This window comes from Hyla sarda, unplaced genomic scaffold (genome assembly GCF_029499605.1).
Source record: "Hyla sarda isolate aHylSar1 unplaced genomic scaffold, aHylSar1.hap1 scaffold_842, whole genome shotgun sequence".
Classification (NCBI taxonomy): Eukaryota; Metazoa; Chordata; class Amphibia; order Anura; family Hylidae; genus Hyla; species Hyla sarda.
In genome coordinates this window covers 11,541-27,888 of record NW_026610869.1, presented here as the reverse complement: position 1 = coordinate 27,888, position 16,348 = coordinate 11,541, and the positions used below count along the sequence as shown (strand labels likewise).

The following is a 16,348-nucleotide window of genomic DNA, read 5'->3' as shown; positions in this document are numbered from 1 at the left end:
TTAAGTTGTTCAGCGTTTCTGCTAGTAGGTATTGTTATGTACATATTTGATAGTTTGGTGCATACGCTCGCTCGTGTAGTTCATTCCAGCTCACGTTCATATAGTTTGTGCGGAACAGGCTCTCAAATAGTTTGGTCGGGTATATGGTCAAGGTGTCTGGATTGGACATGTGGTCTGGGTGTTATTGATGAACACATGGTCTGGTTGGTTATGCTGGGCCCACGTTCAGTGTCATGTGCAGCATATGTGCCAATGAGTTATGCTTGGTATATGCTTACGGTATTCATACTCGGTACATGTTCATATACATTCGGCACATACGTTACTTTGGTTGAGGTTTTCAATTTCGGATTGACCAGTCACGTCTACAGGTCGGTCTAGATATAACCTGTCACGGCTTCAGGTTGGCGACAAGGTCATCACATACGTTGTGTTTAGTTAGCAGTTGGGTTAGGCTACAGGTGTATAGCTTTATTTTCGGATGCCACGTATATACGTCAATCATGGTTATGACCTGTCGCAGCTTGAAGTTGGCGGTGATACTTTTAGTTTTATAGTTAATTGAGTTTTCAGACCTGTCACGTCTACAGGTCGGTTCAGTTACTACTCGACACGGCCTCGAGTTGACGACAATTATGGACATTTATCAACGGGTTTAGTCAGGTTTTCTTTACTATAATTGTCGCAAAATTGTCGCAACTGTGACTACGCGATTTTTCGTGCGGCATTTTGACTGGAAAGCGAGAAAAGCAAGTTTTCCCAAACTTAACTATGTAGTAATAATTTTAAAATGGACTACGGGTAGTGAGGTATTTATTAACTGCGACAGTCGCAACTGCGCAAAAAAAAAGTCGCAACATCGTTAAAAATTGACTAAATTTACTCCAGCTCAAACATGGAGCAGAAAAAGCTACAACCAAAGTAAAAATTGCTTACGTGAAAGAAAATTATCAACAGGCTGAAACCAGTTGATAACTACGTCACACATAAGCAAAACAAAAGTAAGGAAAAAACTACTAAAAAAAAAGAATACATAAGCAAACATTGATAAATGTCCCTCAATGTCCTTATGTGTTTTCACAAGTTCATTTAGCATCGGGGTCATGCATACAAGCATATAGCGTGGTTGCAGTTGAAGTTTTGTCTGTCTTAGCTTCAGGTTGATCATTATTTTGGTTATACATTGGTTGAGTGTCATGATCAGGCTTGCCACATGAGTGGTGTCATCACCTGTGACGTCCACAGGTCGGTTACAGTTACAACCTAACACGGTTTTAGGTTGACGACTAGGTAGTTATGTTTTATGTACATATGCACTTGGGATTATGCATACAGTCAGGGTTTAGTTTGTAGCAAGTAATCGGAAGAGCCTTCACACACACTGTTACGTTCCTACTTGGTTTTATTGGGTTTTGCCACTCTTCTCTTCATCTAGCACGATTAAGTTATACCTAGCGGCGGTTCAGCTCCACATCTCATTGCCACATTCCGACATGGCCTCCTTGTTTCATTCGATACGGTATAAGCGGCTCTGAAAGGTGCGCTAAGGATCCAAGCCTTCTTCCCGTCAGCCGACTCGTTCAGACAGTTAGTAGATGTTCAAGACAGGACCCCCGTTCAGCTACAAAGATAGTCTGTGTTGGAAAGCAGCTTTCTTTCTGGGTTACTATGGCTTCCTCAGACCTGGTAAGTTCACTAGTAAAACGTAAAATGATACTTGTTTGAGACTGAGCCAACTGAAATGGAATTCCGACCACTATTAGCTGGAGTTGAGCGCTACCAAAACATCTTTACCCGGGCAAGTCGTTACCATCTGCTGCTTTTCCACATTTCATAGGTGGTGCCCGGTTCGTCTGCTACGTGACCTGTTGTTCACACGCCAGGGAGCCAGTAGGTCGCAGCCGTTATTATTATTCAGAGGTTTTGCTCTCACCACTCCGCAATTCGTTAAAAAAGTACGCATTTTAGTGATAGGCTTAGGGGGTGACTCGGCTGCGATATCTGTACACCCCCTTTGCATCGGTGCCACCTCATCAGCATCACGTCAGGGGATGCCAGCCCGTGTGATTTGTAATTTGAGTCGCTGAAATCTAGCTCATACATGTGCCCATCCCCTATCCAAAGTCTGGAAGGTCCCATGCTTTCCAGTTTCTGGTTCTCTAATGTTGTCTTATTTCATAAAGCGTTTTGTTTCAAATATTGGAGTTTTGCCCTCTATTTTATTCAGGTGTACCTACACGCGGCAGTATATGGCACAACTCAGACTGCCTGTTAGTTAGCATATCATGTGGTTAGGCTGTTAGGTAGGTACGCTACGCATTTGAGCCACCGATCACAAATGTATGTATATATGTGTGTGTGTGTATGTATATATGTATGTATGTTCCAGCATCATGTCCAAACGGCTAAAGATATTAACATGAAACTTGGTCACATGTTACTTATATGTCACCAACAAACATAGGATAGGTCATTTAACCCTTACTCACCCCCATTTGCCAGGAACGGGGTTTATGTTTAAAGTCCCATACAAGTTAATGGGAAATATATGTTACTGCAGAACTTCCAAACGGCTGGAGATATTTCCATAATACTTGGTCACATGTTACTTATATGTCCACTTAAAATATATGATAGTTAATTTAACCCTTAACTACCCCCATTTGTGAGGGTCGGGGTTTTTGTTTAAAGTCCCATGCAAATCAATGGGAAATGTATGTTCTCATATAACTTCCGTACGGCTGGAGATATTTCAATAACTGGTCACATATTACAGGTCGGGATATGAGGACGGGATAGGAGGTCGGGACAGGAGGACGGGATAGGAGGTCGGGATAGGAGGACGGGATAGGAGGACAGGATAGGAGGACAGGATAGGAGGACAGGATAGGAGGACGGAATAGGAGGTCGTGATAGGAGGACGGGATAGGAGGACAGGATAGGACAATATATGAGGACTGGATATGAAGTCAGTAGCTTCCTACTTTGTTTATTTTCCTCCCCAACAAGGATTAGGAAGGAAAAACCGGGCAACGCTGGGAATTCAGCTAGTTATAAAAAATATCTGGGGTCACCTACTGGCCCTTACAGTTTTCCTTCAGAATAAAAAAAATACAAATAATACAAAATAAATAAACAAAAAGAGTGGTTATAAAAATTATTGTAAAGAAATAATCTATTTCATTGCACATTAATTATTGCTGTTAATCCATTTGCTCACATATACCTTTATTGTGCCTCTTATTAGTTATGCCGGTAATCGTGATGGCGCTGGAGTAGTAATGCTGTAAGAATATACTGTATATATATCCCCAACAGTGATGTCCTGTAAAAAGATGGCGAGTGATCCTGGGGAGCGAGGTTGTAGCGCTATGCGCCTTTCAATGTCCCTGTTTAAGGATATAAAAAGTATCGCTAGGCATACATAGTGTTCCTCACTAGTCGTGTGAAGTATAACGTTTTCGTAACAGTGTAGCACTGTGCACTGCTCCTGCTGGGTCCCTCGTAGCAGACGTGCCTAGCTGTTACCACTCCTGATGGGTCCCCTCAGAGCTCTTGTGAAAGTGCCTAGATGTTACCGCTCATGCTGGGTCCCTCGGAGCGGACGTGCCTAGATGTTACTGCTCCTGCTGAGTCCCTCGGAGAAGACGTGCCTAGATGTTACCACTCCTGCTGGGTCCCTCGGAGAGGACGTGCCTACATGTTAACCCTCCTGCTGGGTCCCTCACAGAGAGGACATGACCAGCTGTTACCAATTCCTGCTGGGTCCATCGGAGAGAACGTGCCTAGATGTTACCGCTCATGCTGGGTCCCTCAAAGAGGACGTGCCTAGATGTTACTGCTCCTGCTGGGTCCCTCGGAGAGGACATGCCTAGCTGTTACCACTCCTGCTGGGTCCCTCGGAGCGGACGTGCCTAGATGTTACTGCTCCAGCTGGGTCCCTCGGAGCGGACGTGCCTAGATGTTACTGCTCCTGCTGGGTCCCTCGGAGAAGACGTGCCTAGATATTACTACTCCTGCTTGGTCCCTCGGAGCTCTTGCGGACGTGCCTAGATGTTACTGCTCCTGCTGGGTCCCTCGGAAAGGACATGCCCAGCTGTTACTGCTCCTGCTGGCTCCCTCGGAGCTCTTGCGGACATGTCTAGCTGTTACTGCTCCGGCTGGGTCCCTCATCTGTGTGCCTATCTGTTACTGCTCCTGCTGGGTCCCTCGGGGCTCTCACAGATGTGCCTAGCTGTTACCTAGTTAACGGGTCTTTGGAGAGACGTGAACACAGGGAGTGAGAGGTCTGATTAGATGATGGTAACGTCGGCGGCGTTCTCCTCGTGCACATGAGAACTGGAAAGTCCGGACTTTGATAGAGATCGGGGCAAAATAATGGTGAGCAATAGGAAAATTTGATGATTATCAGGGCAAAACACGTTTCGGAGCTCTTAGACATATACATAGATATAGATATCTATCTCTGATCACACACCTACATACAATAGATGTATAAGAATATATATATCTGATCACACACCTACATACAATAGATGTATAAGAATATATATATCTGATCACACACCTACATACAATAGATGTATAAGAATATATATATCTGATCACACACCTACATACAATAGATGTATAAGAATATATATATCTGATCACACTAGAGAACAGTTACTTTCTTCTTTTTCAAATTTTCTTGGAGGTACAAAACCTACTCTACTAGGATCACATGTCATGACCCTCACTCCCCACAGACCGCACCCACACTCCCCACAGACCGCACCCACACTCCCCACAGACCGCACCCACACTCCTCAGACTGTAATCTCTTGTGATCAGGACCCTCACTCCTCAGACTGTAATCTCTTGTGATCAGGACCCTCACTCCTCATAGACTGTAATGTCTTGTGATCAGGACCCTCACTCCTCATAGACTGTAATCTCTTGTGATCAGGATCCTCACTCCTCATAGACTGTAATCTCTTGTGATCAGGATCCTCACTCCTCATAGACTGTAATCTCTTGTGATCAGGACCCTCACTCCTCATAGACTGTTATCTCTTGTGATCAGGACCCTCACTCCTCATAGACTGTAATCTCTTGTGATCAGGACCCTCACTCCTCATAGACTGTAATCTCTTGTGATCAGGACCCTCACTCCTCATAGACTGTAATCTCTTGTGATCAGGACCCTCACTCCTCATAGACTGTAATCTCTTGTGATCAGGACCCTCACTCCTCATAGACTGTAATCTCTTGTGATCAGGACCCTCACTCCTCATAGACTGTAATCTCTTGTGATCAGGACCCTCACTCCTCATAGACTGTAATCTCTTGTGATCAGGATCCTCACTCCTCATAGACTGTAATCTCTTGTGATCAGGATCCTCATAGACTGTAATCTCTTGTGATCAGGACCCTCACTCCTCATAGACTAATCTCTTGTGATCAGGACCCTCACTCCTCATAGACTGTAATCTCTTGTGATCAGGATCCTCACTCCTCATAGACTAATCTCTTGTGATCAGGACCCTCACTCCTCATAGACTGTAATCTCTTGTGATCAGGATCCTCACTCCTCATAGACTGTAATCTCTTGTGATCAGGATCCTCACTCCTCATAGACTGTAATCTCTTGTGATCAGGACCCTCACTCCTCATAGACTAATCTCTTGTGATCAGGATCCTCACTCCTCATAGACTGTAATCTCTTGTGATCAGGATCCTCACTCCTCATAGACTGTAATCTCTTGTGATCAGGATCCTCATAGACTGTAATCTCTTGTGATCAGGACCCTCACTCCTCATAGACTGTAATCTCTTGTGATCAGGATCCTCACTCCTCATAGACTAATCTCTTGTGATCAGGACCCTCACTCCTCATAGACTGTAATCTCTTGTGATCAGGATCCTCACTCCTCATAGACTGTAATCTCTTGTGATCAGGACCCTCACTCCTCATAGACTGTAATCTCTTGTGATCAGGACCCTCACTCCTCATAGACTGTAATCTCTTGTGATCAGGACCTTCACTCCTCATAGACTGTAATCTCTTGTGATCAGGATCCTCACTCCTCATAGACTGTAATCTCTTGTGATCAGGACCCTCACTCCTCATAGACTGTAATCTCTTGTGATCAGGATCCTCACTCCTCATAGACAGTAATCTCTTGTGATCAGGATCCTCACTCCTCATAGACTGTAATCTCTTGTGATCAGGACCCTCACTCCTCATAGACTGTAATCTCTTGTGATCAGGACCCTCACTCCTCATAGACTGTAATCTCTTGTGATCAGGATCCTCACTCCTCATAGACTGTAATCTCTTGTGATCAGGACCCTCACTCCTCATAGACTGTAATCTCTTGTGATCAGGATCCTCACTCCTCATAGACTGTAATCTCTTGTGATCAGGACCCTCACTCCTCATAGGCTGTAATCTCTTGTGATCAGGGTCCTCACTTCTCATAGACTGTAATCTCTTGTGATCAGGATCCTCACTCCTCATAGACTGTAATCTCTTGTGATCAGGATCCTCACTCCTCATAGGCTGTAATCTCTTGTGATCAGGGTCCTCACTTCTCATAGGCTGTAATCTCTTGTGATCAGGGTCCTCACTCCTCATAGACTGTAATCTCTTGTCATCAGGACCCTCACTCCTCATAGACTGTAATCTCTTGTGATCAGGACTCTCACTCCTCATAGACTGTAATCTCTTGTGATCAGGATCCTCACTCCTCATAGACTGTAATCTCTTGTGATCAGGATCCTCACTCCTCATAGACTGTAATCTCTTGTGATCAGGATCCTCACTCCTCATAGACTGTAATCTCTTGTGATCAGGATCCTCACTCCTCATAGACTGTAATCTCTTGTGATCAGGGTCCTCGCTCCTCATAGACTGTAATCTCTTGGGATCAGGACCCTCACTCCTCATAGACTGTAATCTCTTGTGATCAGGATCCTCACTCCTCATAGACTGTAATCTCTTGTGATCAGGATCCTCACTCCTCATAGACTGTAATCTCTTGTGATCAGGACCCTCACTCCTCATAGACTGTAATCTCTTGTGATCAGGATCCTCACTCCTCATAGACTGTAATCTCTTGTGATCAGGACCCTCACTCCTCATAGACTGTAATCTCTTGTGATCAGGGTCCTCACTTCTCATAGACTGTAATCTCTTGTGATCAGGATCCTCACTCCTCATAGACTGTAATCTCTTGTGATCAGTGTCCTCACTCCTCATAGACTGTTATCTCTTGTGATCAGGACCCTCACTCCTCATAGACTGTAATCTCTTGTCATCAGGACCCTCACTCCTCATAGACTAATCTCTTGTGATCAGGACTCTCACTCCTCATAGACTGTAATCTCTTGTGATCAGGATCCTCACTCCTCATAGACTGTAATCTCTTGTGATCAGGATCCTCTCTACTCATAGACTGTAATCTCTTTTGATCAGGACCCTCACTCCTCATAGACTGTAATCTCTTGTGATCAGGACCCTCACTCCTCATAGACTGTAATCTCTTGTGATCAGGACTCTCACTCCTCATAGACTGTAATCTCTTGTGATCAGGATCTTCACTCCTCATAGACTGTAATCTCTTGTGATCAGGGTCCTCACTCCTCATAGACTGTAATCTCTTGTGATCAGGATCCTCACTCCTCATAGACTGTAATCTCTTGTGATCAGGATCCTCACTCCTCATAGACTGTAATCTCTTGTGATCAGGATCCTCACTCCTCATAGACTGTAATCTCTTGTGATCAGGGTCCTCACTCCTCATAGACTGTAATCTCTTGTGATCAGGATCCTCACTCCTCATAGACTGTAATCTCTTGTGATCAGGATCCTCACTCCTCATAGACTGTAATCTCTTGTGATCAGGACCCTCACTCCTCATAGACTGTAATCTCTTGTGATCAGGACCCTCACTCCTCATAGACTGTAATCTCTTGTGATCAGGATCCTCACTCCTCATAGACTGTAATCTCTTGTGATCAGGATCCTCACTCCTCATAGACTGTAATCTCTTGTGATCAGGATCCTCACTCCTCATAGACTGTAATCTCTTGTGATCAGGGTCCTCCCTCCTCATAGACTGTAATCTCTTGTGATCAGGACCCTCACTCCTCATAGACTGTAATCTCTTGTGATCAGGATCCTCACTCCTCATAGAGTGTAATCTCTTGTGATCAGGACCCTCACTCCTCATAGACTGTAATCTCTTGTGATCAGGACCCTCACTCCTCATAGACTGTAATCTCTTGTGATCAGGACCCTCACTCCTCATAGACTGTAATCTCTTGTGATCAGGACCCTCACTCCTCATAGACTGTAATCTCTTGTGATCAGTGTCCTCACTCCTCATAGACTGTAATCTCTTGTGATCAGGATCCTCACTCCTCATAGACTGTAATCTCTTGTGATCAGGACCCTCACTCCTCATAGACTGTAATCTCTTGTGATCAGGACCCTCACTCCTCATAGACTGTAATCTCTTGTGATCAGGACCCTCACTCCTCATAGACTGTAATCTCTTGTGATCAGTGTCCTCACTCCTCATAGACTGTAATCTCTTGTGATCAGGATCCTCACTCCTCATAGACTGTAATCTCTTGTGATCAGGATCCTCACTCCTCATAGACTGTAATCTCTTGTGATCAGGACCCTCACTCCTCATAGACTGTAATCTCTTGTGATCAGTTTCTCTCCAGTATCCTTTATCATTATTTATCAGTTATACATATTTTCTATTTGAGGGACTACAACTCCCAGAAGACACATCAGAGGTCATTGTAGAGTCTGCTGGGACTTGTAGTCCCCTCCCCTCCCCCTCTCACCTGCGCTCAGTCGAAGGACAACGGCTGAAGGGATCAAGAGAAACACAAGGACCTGTAATGATGTCATGATCATGTGACTAATCACATGATGGGGAGGAGTCAGAAATGTGACGTTGCCCTGACCTTATATGGTGCGAAGAGTGTAATGTATATACAGAGCTGTGTGTGTGTGTACAGAGTGTAATGTATATAGCAGAGCTGTGTGTGTGTACAGAGTGTAATGTATATAGCAGAGCTGTGTGTGTACAGAGTGTTATGTATATAGCAGAGCTGTGTGTGTGTACAGAGTGTAATGTATATAGCAGAGCTGTGTGTGTGTACAGAGTGTAATGTATATAGCAGAGCTGTGTGTGTGTGTACAGAGTGTAATGTATATAGCAGAGCTGTGTGTGTACAGAGTGTAATGTATATAGCAGAGCTGTGTGTGTACAGAGTGTAATGTATATAGCAGAGCTGTGTGTGTGTGTACAGAGTGTAATGTATATAGCAGAGCTGTGTGTGTACAGAGTGTAATGTATATAGCAGAGCTGTGTGTGTACAGAGTGTAATGTATATAGCAGAGCTGTGTGTGTACAGAGTGTAATGTATATAGCAGAGCTGTGTGTGTACAGAGTGTAATGTATATAGCAGAGCTGTGTGTGTACAGAGTGTAATGTATATAGCAGAGCTGTGTGTGTACAGAGTGTAATGTATATAGCAGAGCTGTGTGTGTACAGAGTGTAATGTATATAGCAGAGCTGTGTGTGTACAGAGTGTTATGTATATAGCAGAGCTGTGTGTGTACAGAGTGTAATGTATATAGCAGAGCTGTGTGTGTACAGAGTGTAATGTATATAGCAGAGCTGTGTGTGTACAGAGTGTAATGTATATAGCAGAGCTGTGTGTGTGTACAGAGTGTAATGTATATAGCAGAGCTGTGTGTGTGTACAGAGTGTAATGTATATAGCAGAGCTGTGTGTGTGTGTACAGAGTGTAATGTATATAGCAGAGCTGTGTGTGTGTGTACAGAGTGTAATGTATATAGCAGAGCTGTGTGTGTGTGTACAGAGTGTAATGTATATAGCAGAGCTGTGTGTGTGTGTACAGAGTGTAATGTATATAGCAGAGCTGTGTGTGTGTGTACAGCGTGTAATGTATATAGCAGAGCTGTGTGTGTGTGTACAGCGTGTAATGTATATAGCAGAGCTGTGTGTGTGTGTACAGAGTGTAATGTATATAGCAGAGCTGTGTGTGTGTGTACAGAGTGTAATGTATATAGCAGAGCTGTGTGTGTGTGTACAGAGTGTAATGTATATAGCAGAGCTGTGTGTGTGTGTACAGAGTGTAATGTATATAGCAGAGCTGTGTGTGTGTACAGAGTGTAATGTATATAGCAGAGCTGTGTGTGTGTACAGAGTGTAATGTATATAGCAGAGCTGTGTGTGTACAGAGTGTAATGTATATAGCAGAGCTGTGTGTGTACAGAGTGTAATGTATATAGCAGAGCTGTGTGTGTACAGAGTGTAATGTATATAGCAGAGCTGTGTGTGTACAGAGTGTAATGTATATAGCAGAGCTGTGTGTGTGTACAGAGTGTAATGTATATAGCAGAGCTGTGTGTGTGTACAGAGTGTAATGTATATAGCAGAGCTGTGTGTGTACAGAGTGTAATGTATATAGCAGAGCTGTGTGTGTGTACAGAGTGTAATGTATATAGCAGAGCTGTGTGTGTGTACAGAGTGTAATGTATATAGCAGAGCTGTGTGTGTACAGAGTGTAATGTATATAGCAGAGCTGTGTGTGTGTGTAATGTATATAGCAGAGCTGTGTGTGTGTGTACAGAGTGTAATGTATATAGCAGAGCTGTGTGTGTACAGAGTGTAATGTATATAGCAGAGCTGTGTGTGTGTACAGAGTGTAATGTATATAGCAGAGCTGTGTGTGTACAGAGTGTTATGTATATAGCAGAGCTGTGTGTGTACAGAGTGTTATGTATATAGCAGAGCTGTGTGTGTACAGAGTGTAATGTATATAGCAGAGCTGTGTGTGTACAGAGTGTAATGTATATAGCAGAGCTGTGTGTGTACAGAGTGTAATGTATATAGCAGAGCTGTGTGTGTGTGTACAGAGTGTAATGTATATAGCAGAGCTGTGTGTGTGTGTGTACAGAGTGTAATGTATATAGCAGAGCTGTGTGTGTGTGTGTACAGAGTGTAATGTATATAGCAGAGCTGTGTGTGTGTACAGAGTGTAATGTATATAGCAGAGCTGTGTGTGTGTGTACAGAGTGTAATGTATATAGCAGAGCTGTGTGTGTGTGTGTGTGTACAGAGTGTTATGTATATAGCAGAGCTGTGTGTGTACAGAGTGTAATGTATATAGCAGAGCTGTGTGTGTACAGAGTGTAATGTATATAGCAGAGCTGTGTGTGTGTACAGAGTGTAATGTATATAGCAGAGCTGTGTGTGTGTGTACAGAGTGTAATGTATATAGCAGAGCTGTGTGTGTGTGTGTGTACAGAGTGTAATGTATATAGCAGAGCTGTGTGTGTGTGTACAGAGTGTAATGTATATAGCAGAGCTGTGTGTGTACAGAGTGTAATGTATATAGCAGAGCTGTGTGTGTGTACAGAGTGTAATGTATATAGCAGAGCTGTGTGTGTGTACAGAGTGTAATGTATATAGCAGAGCTGTGTGTGTACAGAGTGTAATGTATATAGCAGAGCTGTGTGTGTACAGAGTGTAATGTATATAGCAGAGCTGTGTGTGTACAGAGTGTAATGTATATAGCAGAGCTGTGTGTGTGTACAGAGTGTAATGTATATAGCAGAGCGGTGTGTGTGTGTGTGTACAGAGTGTAATGTATATAGCAGAGCTGTGTGTGTGTGTACAGAGTGTAATGTATATAGCAGAGCTGTGTGTGTGTACAGAGTGTAATGTATATAGCAGAGCTGTGTGTGTGTGTACAGAGTGTAATGTATATAGCAGAGCTGTGTGTGTGTGTACAGAGTGTAATGTATATAGCAGAGCTGTGTGTGTGTGTACAGAGTGTAATGTATATAGCAGAGCTGTGTGTGTGTACAGAGTGTAATGTATATAGCAGAGCTCTGTGTGTGTGCAGAGTGTAATGTATATAGCAGAGCTGTGTGTGTGTGTACAGAGTGTAATGTATATAGCAGAGCTGTGTGTGTGTGTGTGTGTGTACAGAGTGTAATGTATATAGCAGAGCTGTGTGTGTGTGTGTGTGTGTGTGTACAGAGTGTAATGTATATAGCAGAGCTGTGTGTGTGTGTGTGTGTGTGTGTACAGAGTGTAATGTATATAGCAGAGCTGTGTGTGTGTGTGTGTGTGTACAGAGTGTAATGTATATAGCAGAGCTGTGTGTGTACAGAGTGTAATGTATATAGCAGAGCTGTGTGTGTGTGTACAGAGTGTAATGTATATAGCAGAGCGGTGTGTGTGTGTACAGAGTGTAATGTATATAGCAGAGCTGTGTGTGTGTACAGAGTGTAATGTATATAGCAGAGCGGTGTGTGTGTGTGTACAGAGTGTAATGTATATAGCAGAGCGGTGTGTGTGTGTGTACAGAGTGTAATGTATATAGCAGAGCGGTGTGTGTACAGAGTGTAATGTATATAGCAGAGCGGTGTGTGTACAGAGTGTAATGTATATAGCAGAGCTGTGTGTGTACAGAGTGTAATGTATATAGCAGAGCTGTGTGTGTACAGAGTGTAATGTATATAGCAGAGCTGTGTGTGTACAGAGTGTAATGTATATAGCAGAGCTGTGTGTGTACAGAGTGTAATGTATATAGCAGAGCTGTGTGTGTACAGAGTGTAATGTATATAGCAGAGCTGTGTGTGTACAGAGTGTAATGTATATAGCAGAGCTGTGTGTGTACAGAGTGTAATGTATATAGCAGAGCTGTGTGTGTACAGAGTGTAATGTATATAGCAGAGCTGTGTGTGTACAGAGTGTAATGTATATAGCAGAGCTGTGTGTGTACAGAGTGTAATGTATATAGCAGAGCTGTGTGTGTACAGAGTGTAATGTATATAGCAGAGCTGTGTGTGTACAGAGTGTAATGTATATAGCAGAGCTGTGTGTGTACAGAGTGTAATGTATATAGCAGAGCTGTGTGTGTACAGAGTGTAATGTATATAGCAGAGCTGTGTGTGTACAGAGTGTAATGTATATAGCAGAGCTGTGTGTGTACAGAGTGTAATGTATATAGCAGAGCTGTGTGTGTACAGAGTGTAATGTATATAGCAGAGCTGTGTGTGTACAGAGTGTAATGTATATAGCAGAGCTGTGTGTGTACAGAGTGTAATGTATATAGCAGAGCTGTGTGTGTACAGAGTGTAATGTATATAGCAGAGCTGTGTGTGTACAGAGTGTAATGTATATAGCAGAGCTGTGTGTGTACAGAGTGTAATGTATATAGCAGAGCTGTGTGTGTACAGAGTGTAATGTATATAGCAGAGCTGTGTGTGTACAGAGTGTAATGTATATAGCAGAGCTGTGTGTGTACAGAGTGTAATGTATATAGCAGAGCTGTGTGTGTACAGAGTGTAATGTATATAGCAGAGCTGTGTGTGTACAGAGTGTAATGTATATAGCAGAGCTGTGTGTGTACAGAGTGTAATGTATATAGCAGAGCTGTGTGTGTACAGAGTGTAATGTATATAGCAGAGCTGTGTGTGTACAGAGTGTAATGTATATAGCAGAGCTGTGTGTGTACAGAGTGTAATGTATATAGCAGAGCTGTGTGTGTACAGAGTGTAATGTATATAGCAGAGCTGTGTGTGTACAGAGTGTAATGTATATAGCAGAGCTGTGTGTGTACAGAGTGTAATGTATATAGCAGAGCTGTGTGTGTACAGAGTGTAATGTATATAGCAGAGCTGTGTGTGTACAGAGTGTAATGTATATAGCAGAGCTGTGTGTGTACAGAGTGTAATGTATATAGCAGAGCTGTGTGTGTACAGAGTGTAATGTATATAGCAGAGCTGTGTGTGTACAGAGTGTAATGTATATAGCAGAGCTGTGTGTGTACAGAGTGTAATGTATATAGCAGAGCTGTGTGTGTGTACAGAGTGTAATGTATATAGCAGAGCTGTGTGTGTACAGAGTGTAATGTATATAGCAGAGCGGTGTGTACAGAGTGTAATGTATATAGCAGAGCTGTGTGTGTGTGTACAGAGTGTAATGTATATAGCAGAGCTGTGTGTGTACAGAGTGTTATGTATACAGCAGGGTTGTTTATATATACGGAGGCACTCACCATTACAGTGCGGTTTCTTTTGTGTTATAATACCGCAGGGACCACACAGGACTCCATTGGGGATCGGGCTGCAGCCTCTCACCTGTGCGCTGGGGGGGGGTTTTACCTCGTTTGTCATGTGACTCAGGGGGCGGATACAAAAAGTAATTACACTCATTAAAATGACCAATGCGAGAAGAATTCTTTAACCCCTTAAGGACTCTGGTTTTTGCACTTTTGCTTTTTCCTTTCAGTTTTGCACCTATAGACCCAGTGAGGATTATAGTTTTTTGCGCCACCAATTGTACTTTGTAATGACATCAATTATTTCACCCAAAATCTACGGTGAAACCCAAAATAATTATTTGTGGAACAAAATGGAAAAGTATAAACGCCATTTTGTAATTTTGTGGGCTTTCGTTTCTCGGCAGTGCACTGCTCGGTGACACCTTCTCTTTATTAGGTCCGTACAGTTTCGAGGACACCCAATTTATATAAGTTTTATTTTGTTTTACTTTTTGTGAAAATTATAATTGTTTGCATGAAAAATGTGTATGTTTAATATAGTCCTCTTCTGACCCCTATAACTTTTTAATTTTTCCGTATATGCGGCGGTATAAGGGCTTAATTTTTGCGCCGTTGTCTGTAGTTTTTATCAGAACCATTTTTGTTTTGACCGCTTTTTATTAATTATTTTACAATATACAAAGTAAAGCCCTTGATTGGGATTGGGATCCTGTGGGACCCAAACCAAAACATGCGGGCGCATGCAGTCAGGAGAGGCTGTAGGTGTTCAGGAGGTGGTGTAGGTGGTCAGGAGGAGCTGTAGGTGGTAAGGAGGGGCTGTGGGTGATCAGGAGGTGCTGTAGGTGATCAAGAGCTGCTGTGGGTGGTCAGGAGGGGCTGTGGGTGGTCAGGAGGGGCTGTGAGTGGTTAGGAGGGGCTGTAGGTGGTCAGCAGGGGCTGTATGTGGTCAGGAGGGGCTGTGGGTGGTCAGGAAGGGCTGTGGGTGGTCAGGAGGGGCTGTAGGCGGTCAGGAGGTGCTGTGGGTGGTCAGGAGGTGCTGTGGGTGGTCAGGAGGTGCTGTGAGCGGTCAGGAGGGGCTGTAGGTGGTCAGGAGGTGCTGTAGGTGATCAGAAGGTGCTGTGAGCGGTCAGGAGGTGCTGTGAGTGGTCAGGAGGTGCTGTGAGCGGTCATTAGGTGCTGTGGGCAGTCAGGAGGTGCTGTAGGCGGTCAGGAGGTGCTGTGGGTGGTCAGGAGGTGCTGTGGGCAGTAAGGAGGTGCTGTGGGTGGTCAAGAGGTGCTGTATGTGGTCAGGAGGTGCTGTAGGTGGTCAGGAGGGGCTGTGAGCGGTCAGGAGGTGCTGTATGTGGTCAGGAGGTGCTGTAGGTGATCAGGAGGTGCTGTAGGAGGTCAGGAGGTGCTGTGAGTGGTCAGGAGGGGCTGTGAGCGGTCAGCAGGTGCTGTGGGCGGTCAGAAGGGGCTGTAGGCGGTCAGGAGGGGCTGTAGGCGGTCAGGAGGGGCTGTAGGCGGTCAGGAGGTGCTGTAGGCGGTCAGGAGGGGCTGTAGGCGGTCAGGAGGTGGTGTAGGTGATCAAGAGGTGCTGTGGGTGGTCAGGAGGGGCTGTGGGTGGACAGGAGGGGCTGTGAGTGGTTAGGAGGGGCTGTAGGTGGTCAGGAGGGGCTGTGGGTGGTCAGGAGGGGCTGTGGGTGGTCAAGATGTGCTGTAGGTGGTCAGGAGGGGCTGTGAGCGGTCAGGAGGTGCATTGGGTGGTCAGGAGGTGCTGTGAGCGGTCAGGAGGTGCTGTGAGCGGTCAGGAGGGGCTGTGAGCGGTCAGCAGGTGCTGTGGGCAGTCAGAAGGGGCTGTAGGCGGTCAGGAGGGCCTGTAGGCGGTCTGGAGGGGCTGTAGGCGGTCAGGAGGGCCTGTAGGCGGTCAGGAGGGGCTGTAGGTGGTCAGGAGGGGCTGTAGGTGGTCAGGAGGTGCTGTAGGCGGTCAAGAGGTGCTGTAGGCGGTCAGGAGGGGCTGTAGGCGGTCAGGAGGGGCTGTAGGCGGTCAGGAGGTGCTGTATGTAGTCAGGAGGGGCTGTAGGCGGTCAGGAGGGGCTGTAGGTGGTCAGGAGGTGCTGTAGGCGGTCAGGAGGGTCTGTAGGCGGTCAGGAGGGGCTGTAGGCGGTCAGGAGGGGCTGTAGGCGGTCAGGAGGTGCTGTATGTGGTCAGGAGGGGCTGTAGGCTGTCAGGAGGTGCTGTAGGCGGTCAGGAGGAT

General features: G+C 44.9%; 1 protein-coding gene across 1 annotated transcript in view; it reads right to left on the bottom strand.

The window, feature by feature from the left end:
• LOC130347578 (zinc finger protein 569-like) overlaps positions 1-8,897 on the bottom strand; it is a 90,895-nt gene extending 81,998 nt beyond the window's left edge. The window contains exon 1 of the mRNA XM_056554661.1: positions 8,845-8,897. The gene's annotated coding sequence lies outside the window, so the exon portion shown is untranslated. The remainder of the gene's footprint in view (positions 1-8,844) is intronic.
• Positions 8,898-16,348: the final 7,451 nt, after the last annotated feature.